General features: G+C 42.9%; 1 pseudogene; it reads left to right on the top strand.

Moving 5' to 3' along the window:
- The first annotated feature begins 716 nt into the window (after window positions 1–716).
- LOC139023743 (putative sodium-coupled neutral amino acid transporter 11) lies at window positions 717–8974 on the top strand (annotated as a pseudogene).
- Window positions 8975–9981: the final 1007 nt, after the last annotated feature.

Below are 9981 nucleotides of genomic sequence, written 5' to 3'. Positions count from 1 at the left end.
AGTGCGATTCCACAGTCCAGTACGTCCTGGCCTCCCTCTGCACTCGCCCTAGAGCGTGTCATCAGCCCGTACCACCGGTTCCGGCACCACGCATCACCTCCCCAGTGCGCTTCCACAGTCCAGTACCCGCTGTGCCTCTCCCCGCACTCGCCCTGAGGTGCGTGTCCTCAGCCCGTACCACCAGTTCCGGCACCACGCATCAGCCTCCAGTGCGATTCCACAGTCCAGTACGGCCTCTGCCTCTTCCCCGCACCCGCCCTGAGGTGCGTGTCCCAGCCCGGTACCACCAGTTCCGGCACCACGCATCAGGCCTCCAGTGTGATTCCACAGTCATTACGGCATGGTCCTCTTCCCTGCACTCGCCCTGAGGTGCGTATCCTCAGCCCGTACCACAGTTCCGGGCACCACCATCAGGCCTCCAGTGCGATCCACAGTCCAGTACGGCCTGTGCCTCTTCCCCGCACTCGCCCTGAGGTGCGTGTCATCAGCCCGTACACCAGTTCCGGCACCAGCATCAGGTCTGCATGCGCTCCACAGTCTAGTACGGCCTGTGCCTCTTCCCGCACTCGCCCTGAGGTCGTGTCCTCAGCCCGGTACCACCAGTTCCGGCACCATGCATCAGCCCCAGTGCGCTTCCACAGTCCAGTACGGCTGTGCCTCTTCCCCCACTCGCTCTGAGGTGCATCTCTCAGCCCGGTACCACGAGTTCCGGCACCATGCATCAGGCGTCCAGTGCGCTTCCACCAGTCCAGAGCTTCCGGCGACCGTTCCCAGTCCATAGCTTCCGGCGACAGTACCCAGTCCAGAGCTTCCGGTGACAGTACCCAGTCCGGAGCTTCCAGCGACGTTTCACAGTCCGGAGCCTCCAACGACGGGCCACAGTCCGGAGCCTCCGGCGATGATCCCCAGTCCGGGGCCTCCGGCGACGGTCCCCAGTCCGGGGCCTCCGGCGACGGTCCCCAGTCCGGGGTCTCCGGCGACGGTCCCAGTCCGTGGCTTCTGGCGACGGATCCACAGTCCAGAGCCTCCGGCGATGATCCGCGGTCCGGTTCTACAAAGGCGGAGGGATCAGCGTAAAGAGGAGGGGCTGCGTCCAGAACCGGAGCCACCACCGAGGGTAGATGCCCACCCGGACCCTCTCCTATAGGTTCAGGTTTGCGGCCGGGAGTCCACACCTTTGGTGGGGGGTACTGTCACGCCCTGACCTGAGATATCTCTGTTTTCTTTATATTTTGGTTAGATCAGGGTGTGACTAGGGTGGGTACGTTAGTTTTTGTATTGTCGAGGGTTTTTTGTATGTCTAGGGTTTTTGTAGGTCTAGGTGATTTGTATGTCTATGGTGGCCTGATATGGTTCCCAATCAGAGGCAGCTGTTTATCGTTGTCTCTGATTGGGGATCATATTTAGGAAGCCATTTTCCCTTTGGTGTTTGTGGGTTCTTGTTCTATGTTTAGTTGCCTGTCTGCASTACTCATATTAGCTTCACGGTTCRTTTTGTTATTTTGTTCGTTTGTTCAGTGTTCATTCTGAMATAAAGAAGAATGTAYGCATACCGCGCTGCACCTTGGTCTCCTCCTTACAACGGCCGTGACACCCATGGTGTTTATATTTGCGTACTATTTTTTGTACAGATGAATGTGGTACCTTCAGGTGTTTGGAAATTGCTCCCAAGGATGAACCAAACTTGTGGAGGTCTACATTTTATTTTCTTAGGTCTTGGCTGATTTCTTTTGAGTTTCCCATGATGTCAGGCAAAGAGGCACTGAGTTCGAAGGTAGGCCTTGAAATACATCCACAGGTACACCTCCAATTGACTCAAATGATGTCAATTAGCCTATCAGAGGCTTCTAAAGCCATGACATCATTTTCTGGAATTTTCCAAGCTGTTTAAAGGCACAGTCAACTTAGTGTATGTGAACTTCTGACCCACTGGAATTGTGATACAGTGGATTATAAGTGAAGTAATCTGTATGTAAACAATTGTTGGAAAAATTACTTGTGTCATGCACAAAGTAGATGTCTTAACCGACTTGCCAAAACTATAGTTTGTTAACAAGAAACTTGTGGAGTACTCCAACCTAAATGTATGTAAACTTCCGACTTCAACTGTATGTTTCTTCCCCAGCTGTTATCAGCTACAACATCATAGCTGGTGACACATTGACCAAAGTATTTCAGACTACCTGGAGGTATAATATGGCACATTTTACTTTAATGTAATATATCTGAACAATATCAAGCCACAACTTAGCGATGTGCATTGATATGCTAATGCAGTGACAGTCAAAGTTTTGCTAAATTAAGCACAAAACACTAAGGCCACATTTGTTATTGTATGTTGCTTATTCATATTTTTCATAAATGTTATTTGCAGTTGGGCCGGGCCCCGCACTTGCAGTGAGACATTTTGTCATCTCAGTATCCACCATTCTGTTCACGCTTCCTCTGTCTCTTTTCCGGAATATATCAAAGCTGGGAAAKGTAAGACTTAATCACATATTGTTACATTGATTTAAGGAGTCAATGACTCATTCTTCAATTTCTGAGCTAAAGCACCTGTCTATGTGATTCTTGGTGTCCTTACTGTCCATGGTGTTGACTGTTTTGATCCTTATCACTGTAATCACCAGAACAGCTACCCTAGGACCACAGATGTATTGTCACGCCCTGACCTTAGTTATCTTTGTTTTCTTTATTATTTTGGTTAGGTCAGGGTGTGACATGGGGGATGTATGTGTTTTGTCTTGTCAAGGTGTTTGTATGTCTATGGTTGCCTGGATTGGTTCTCAATTAGAGGCAGCTGTTTATCGTTGTCTCTGATTGGGAACCATATTTAGGCAGCCATATTCCGTTGGGTATTTCGTGGGTTATTGTCTATATGTAAGTTGCCTGTGTCTGCACTTTTCGTATATAGCTTCACGTTCGTTTTGTTGTTTTTTGTATAGTTTGTCAAGTGTTCTTCGTTTCGTTATAATAAATAGAAGAATGTATTACTATCACGCTGCGCCTTGGTCCTCCTCTCTTCCTCCATACGACGAACGTGACATGTATATAATAACACTGTCAAAATCTATTCCCTCACACCAGTGGAGGCTCCTCAAAGGAGGAAGGGGAGGACCATCCTCAGTGAATTTCATAAAAATGTAAATAGTGAAACATTTAAAAAGTTATCCTTTTTAGATAGAACCATACTAAATATATCGCCTTTACCAAATAATTGATTAAAACACACTGTTTTGCAATGAAGGTCTACAGTAGCCTCAGCAGCACTCTGTAGGGTAGCACCATGGTGTAGCCAGAGGACAGCTAGCTTCTGTCCTTCTCTGGATACATTGACTTCAATACAAAACTTAGGGGGCTCATGGTTCTCACCCCCTTCCATAGACTTACACAGTAATTATGACAACTTCCGGAGGATGTCTTCCAACCTATCAGAACTCTTGCAGCATGAACTGACATGTTGTCCACCCAATCAAAGGATCAGTGAATGAAACTAGTACTGAAAGCATTAGCTACAGATAGCTAGAACTGCAGTGCGTAAAATGTGGTGAATAGTTGACTCAAAGCGAGAGAAAGACAATAGTTGAGCAATTTGAGAGAGAGAGAGAGAGAGAGATAATTTTTTTTAAACTTTCACTTAGCTAGCTAGTTTAGCCTACTCAAACACCCTGCTCAAACAACGAGGGATGCCATATTAGCTAGCTGTCTATGACTATCCAACACTGTAAGTCCTCCATGTCAAGGTAAGCTTTTGGCTTTATTAATGGATTGCCCCCGGGGCCCGCCGGYGTAACTGCTAAACTGCTTTCTGACTGTACACTGTACTGCATGATTGTAGCGGGTTTACTAATGTGTTAGATCTAGTAGCTATGTTGACTATGACGTGGCAATGATGTAGGCTGTGTGTAGCGGTTAGCGGTCATGATATGAAGGTTGGGCTTGGAAAGGTTTTTTCACCTGGTCACAGACAGCTGATGTGTTGTGCATTGAAGTCCACAAGTGAAGGGAAAAGGGGAAGAGGAGGAGAGCACGTAGCCATAGATAGCTGCGAGAAGGAATTATATACAGTATACAACGAGCAAAGTGAGCATGCTGCTTTTATGTGGCTGTAATGAAAGTGAACTGTGTTCTCGTGTGATCAGGGGTGTAATAATTCTGCCGATTTTGTTGAAAAATGTTTCTTCAACAAAAGCAAACGGAATGAAACGGGGAAAAACATACCTGAATTTGTCCAATAGAAGCTCTCATTTGCAGCTGTTAGACTAGATCAGCTAGATGCAGGCAAGAGTGTGCAAGGCGATATTGAATGTGTCACTGTCTGTCAACTTGATTACTCAAAATCMTCTCAATCTGTGCAGCTACGTTGAAACTTTCATTCATAGGCTATGTTGTAGTAMCCTCATGATGGGTACAGGGAAAATTGGAGTATCATGTAGTAGCCTAAATGTATCGATATTACATTGAGTTGGGTGAATGGAATATGAATTACAGTCACCCAATACTTAATAGAAATAAGGCCATGCTCATTAAAAAATTATCATCCTCCCTCGTCTTAAACGGCAACAACCGCCACTGACTCACACACGCTATATCACATTCTACTAATCAATCTGAAATGCATTCTATTTTTATTTTATATTTCAGTCAAATAAACGACTATTGAAACCACTTCCTCTAGAATTTGAAAATGTTAAAATGGCTARCAAAATGTTAATCCAATGACTTTGTGTCCAGTCCCCCTACACTGAATGCATGAGCATTTACAAGATGGAATGCAATTTAGGCTGTTGGTGTTGTCTTTTGACTTCTCTTCTAATATAGCCTATGTGTGTACAGCTTCATATTGTATGATAATGCCAATCAAGTTTCATAATAGCAGAAATCCACACAAAACAACAACACAAAAATGTAACTTGGACTATTGATATATTGTAATACTTTGCTATATACTTTTGTTTTGCAGCCTATATCAGCCATCACAACAGCTTTATGATCTATGGCTCTCTGGAGGAACCAAGTCTTGGTCTCGTGTCACTCAYGTCTGTTGGTTCTTCTCTGATTGTCAGTGCTCTGTTTGCTGYGACTGGCTATGCTACCTTCACTGGGTACACGCAAGGTAAAACACAACACATAGAATACTCTCATGGTATGTCTCCAATCACTCTCCACTAAGTGTTCTTTTTCTGACCTCTTATCTCTTTTTCTTTGAAAACTACTGCAGAAACGATGACCTGGCTATGTTTGTTTACTTTTGTTTTGGCATCAGTATAATAACAACTTGTCCTCTCTAGTGTTTTGTGACTCGAGAGGTACGGTGCATTCTGAAWGTATTCATACCCCCTCATCAATCTACACACAATACCCCATAATGAAAAAGCAAAGACAKGTTTTTATAAATTTGAGCAAAAAAATTATAATACAAAAAAAWATATATTTACATAAGTATTCAGACCCTTTGCTATGAGACTTGAAATTAAGCTTAGGTACATTGTGTCCATTGATCATCCTTGAGATGTTTCTGTAACTTGAGTCCCCTGTGGAATATTCGATTGATTGGACATGATTTGGAAAGGCACGCACTGGTCTATATAAGGTCCCACAGTTGMCAGTGCATGTCAGAGCAAAAAACAATCCGTGAGGTCAAAGGAATTGCCCGTAAAGCTCCAAGACAGGATTGTGTCGAGGTACAGATCTGCAGCATTGAAGGTCTCCAAGAACACAGTGGCCACCATCATTCTTAAATGGAAGAAGTTTGGAACCACCAAGACTCTTCCTAGAGCTGGCCGCCTGGCCAAACTGAGCAATTGGGGGAAAAGGGCCCTGGTTAGGGAGGTGCCCAAGAACCCAATGGTCACTCTGACAGAGCTCCAGAGTTCCTCTGTGGWGATGGGATAACCTTCCAGAAGGACAACCATCTCTGCAGCACTCCACCAATCAGGCCTTTATGGTAGAGAGGCAAGACACAAAAAATATTTCAACATTACAGTTGCAACCAAATATGTCTTCATAAAATAATTCCTTCCAGGGCTCAAAACTAAGTCATATCCTTCGCATAGAGTTAATCAGGCTGTTGATTGTGCAAACCCACAGTTTCATCAGCTGTCTGGGTGGCTGTACTCAAATGATCCCGAAGGAGAAAAAGCTGGATGTGGAGGTTCACAGCTGGCAACAGCTCTGGTGGACAATCCTGCAGTCAGCATACCAATTGAACTCTCCCTCAAAATTTGAGACATCTGTGGCATTGTGTTGTGTGACACAACTGCACATTTTAGAATGGCCTTTGATTATCCCCAGCACAAGGTGCATCTGTGTAATGATCATGCTTTCAAATCAGCTTCTTGATATGCCACACCTGTCAGGTGGATAGATTATCTAGGCAAAGGAGAAATGCTCACTAACAGGGTTGTAAACATATTTCTGCACAGAATTTGAGAGAAATAAGCTTTATGTGTACATGGACAATTTCTGGTGTCTTTTGTTTCAGCTCATGAAACATGGGACCAACACTCTACATGTTGCATTTATCTTTTTGTTCTCTATAGTTTCAAAATGCTGACCCCCTCCACTCAGATTCAAGGTACAGTAGCTGATGTGCGGTTCGCAACAGGCATGGTCCTCCACTCTCTGGGCTTGTGACCATTTGATCTGAATGAACTGTGCCTCGAGTAGCCTATGTCGACAGAATCAAGCCTTTAGACATTAATGTACATTTCCTTCCTTATAATTGTCAAAATGACTGGCATTTAGTGCATATTGATGTAGTTAAAAGTGTCATTAAAGTGTRGCTACATTTTCTGGCGWATCCCTCATGTCAGCATCGGTTTGGACATGAGGTTGTAACCAATATGCATATCACCTACACCTACACTTTTWAAATTTATTATATTAAAAATAGATTTTAATATTATTCCAATGTTGGCCTCTCTGCTCTAATTCTGATTGGAGTAATTGTTTGATATAGTGTTTTTTTTTATTTTTTTTAACTTGTCCATTTGGACAACTTAAATCTATATTATGCTTGTCCCMAAATTAGCTAGCTAGTTACAAGTATCTTTGGTTATATCAACATACTAACGTTAGCTGTCTACTAGCTAGTCAATATTGCTACTGTGGTATACAGCAAACTCTCACGCCTGGTGTAGCTAGCAGTCTAGCATGGTAGATAGGGAACTTAGATACAGCGCATTCTGAAAATATTCAGAACCCTTGACTCTTTACACATTTTGTTACTTTACAGCCTTATTCTAAAATGGGTGAAATATTTTTTTCCCTCATCAATCTACACACAATACCYCATAATGACAAAGTGAAAACCGTTTAAAAAAAATGTGTGCAAAAAAGATATAACAAAAAAATACCTTATTTACATAAGTATTCAGACCCTTTGCAATGAGACTCGAAATTGAGCTCAGGTGCATCCTGTTTCCATTGATCATCTTTGAGGTGATTCTACAGCTTGATTGGAGTCCAACCTGTGGTAAATGCAATTGAWTGGACATGATTTGGAAAGGCACACACCTGTCTATATAAGGTCCCACAGTTGACAGTGCATGTCAGAGCAAAGGCCAAGCCATGAGGTTGAAGGAATTGTCCGTAGAGCTCTGAGACAGGATTGTGTTGATGCACAGATCTGGGGAAGGGTACCAAAACATTTCTGCAACATTGAAGGTCCCCAAGAACACAGTGGCCTCCATCCTTCTTAAATAGAAGAAGTTTGGAACCGCCAAGACTCTTCCTAGAGCTGGCCACCCGCCCAAACTGAGCAATTGGGTGAGAAGAGCCTTCGTCAGGGAGGTGACCAAGAACCCGATGGTCACTCTGACAGCTTCAGAGTTCCTCTGTGGAGATGGGAGAACCTTCCAGAAGGACAACCATCTCTGCAGCACTCCACTAATCAGGCCTTTATGGTAGAGAGGCCAGACGGAAGCCACTTCTCAGTAAAAGGCACATGACAGCCCGCTTGGAATTTGCCAAAAGGCTCCTAAAGGCCTCTCAGACCATGAGAACCAAGATTGAACTCTTTGGCCTGAATGCCAGGAAACATGGCACCATCCCTTCGGTGAAGCATGGTGGTGGCAGCATCATGCTGTGGGAATGTTTTTCAGTGGCAGGGGCTGGGAGACTAGTCAGGATCGAGGGAATGATGAACAAAGCAAAGTCAGAGATCCTTGATGAAAACCTGTTCCAGAGCACTCAGGACCTCAGACTGGGGYGAARGTTCACCTTCCAACAGGGCAACGACCCTAAGCACACAGCCAAGACAACACRGGAATGGCTCGAGGCCCAGCCAGAGCCYGGATTTGAACCCAATCTAACATCTCTGTAGAGACCTTAAAATAGCTGTTCAGCGATGCTCCACATCCAACCTGACAGACCTTGAGAGGATCTGCAGAGAAGAAKAGAAGAAAGTCCCCAAATATAGGTGTGCCAAGCTTGTAGCGTCATACTGAAGAACACTCAAGGCTGTAATCGCTGCCAAAGGTTCTTCAACAAAGTACTGAGTAAATGGTCTGAGTACTTATGTAAATGTTATATTTCAATGTTCTTTTTTTCATATACATTTGCACACAAAAAAACAGTTTTTGCTTTGTAATTATGGGGTTATGTGTGTAAATTTATGAGAAAATCTATTTTAGAATAAGGCTGTAACGTAACAAAACGTGGAAAAATTCAACGGGTCTGAATACTTTCCGAATGAACTGTATGATTTTTACTGATAATATGGCACTTCATAACTTCAGGCTCAGTGTTCATTCATTTGAATGCAAATCACGTACGAACAACAGTTCTTTATTCTCTCCTATGTTTGTAGGTAATATCCAATGTTTTTTTTAATGGGTCTCTCAACAACCATGCCCATGTGGCTGTCACCTTGCTTATAGTTGCAGCGTGCACATTGCTTTCCTTGGCCTACGACTGTCTGGGTATTGTTCTGGTGTTAAATGTAAGTCAGATGTCCTTTGAATTGTTGTAACTTATTTCCCTACTCTGGTACAACATGTAAGACTGCAGAAACAAATGTATTATTAACTCTGCAAGGAATGTGTGTGTCATAATTTACTATTTGACTATGACGTATGTGTGATAATGTGCCAATACGCAATGCATTTATCAATTTGTAAATCAAATTGTGAAACAGTGAAGTTCCACCTTGAATGTATTTACCTACCACATGATGTCGCTATAACATGAATAMAACTATCATAAAAAGGCTCAATTTGAAAACTAGGCTACCTACAGTATTGTCCTCTTGCCTTAACGTCATTATTCACCCTTCAATGATTAAGATTAAGATCCAGATTATAGGTGTTTGTCCACTGGTAGTGCGCACCTAAGAACAAYGTTCAATTTCTGACACAATAAAGCTACRTTTGGTAAAAATGTGGTATGTGGATGATGGTCATGCTTAGGCAAAAACTATACATGGAAATAAGTAGCTACAGTTTACATTTTTTTTTGTTATTTCATGAAATATGTTKTTKTTTTTTTAGAAAAGGGGCGTTTTTCCCAAGTACTGGGGTAACATGGGAAAAACATGTATCTAAAAAATAACTGTAACTCAATGAAGTTACTTGTAGATGGTTTGGGCATGATTTGAAATATGGTAATTTAGGTACCACTGACTTGCATTGGGTCACCTTAAATGTTACTGCTTTATTAAAAACGGATTACAATGTGTATCTGTAAACAAGTGGTTGTTTATCTTTAGGCTTTCCTAATGGTATATATAACTTTTTCTAAATTACAAAATATTAGATCAACTTAACTCAGAATTGTTTTGTTAGAGTGACAATTTTTTGTTTGTTGATGAGACAGATACCATTTTTAGTTGAGAAAGAGCATTRGTAGCCAGAGAAAGTGTTGAAAAAAAATGCTGGTGACATGTGGTTTCTGTGAGAATTATTGGGGCAATTACCCCGGGTGGTTAGTTACCCTACGTTATCTTATAGTAGGTATATTTAGGAAATTGCAATAGGCCTA

This window comes from Salvelinus sp. IW2-2015, linkage group LG36 (genome assembly GCF_002910315.2).
Source record: "Salvelinus sp. IW2-2015 linkage group LG36, ASM291031v2, whole genome shotgun sequence".
Classification (NCBI taxonomy): domain Eukaryota; kingdom Metazoa; phylum Chordata; class Actinopteri; order Salmoniformes; family Salmonidae; genus Salvelinus; species Salvelinus sp. IW2-2015.
The sequence above is the reverse complement of the archived record's forward strand: the minus strand, read 5'-3'. Positions and strand labels throughout refer to the sequence as shown.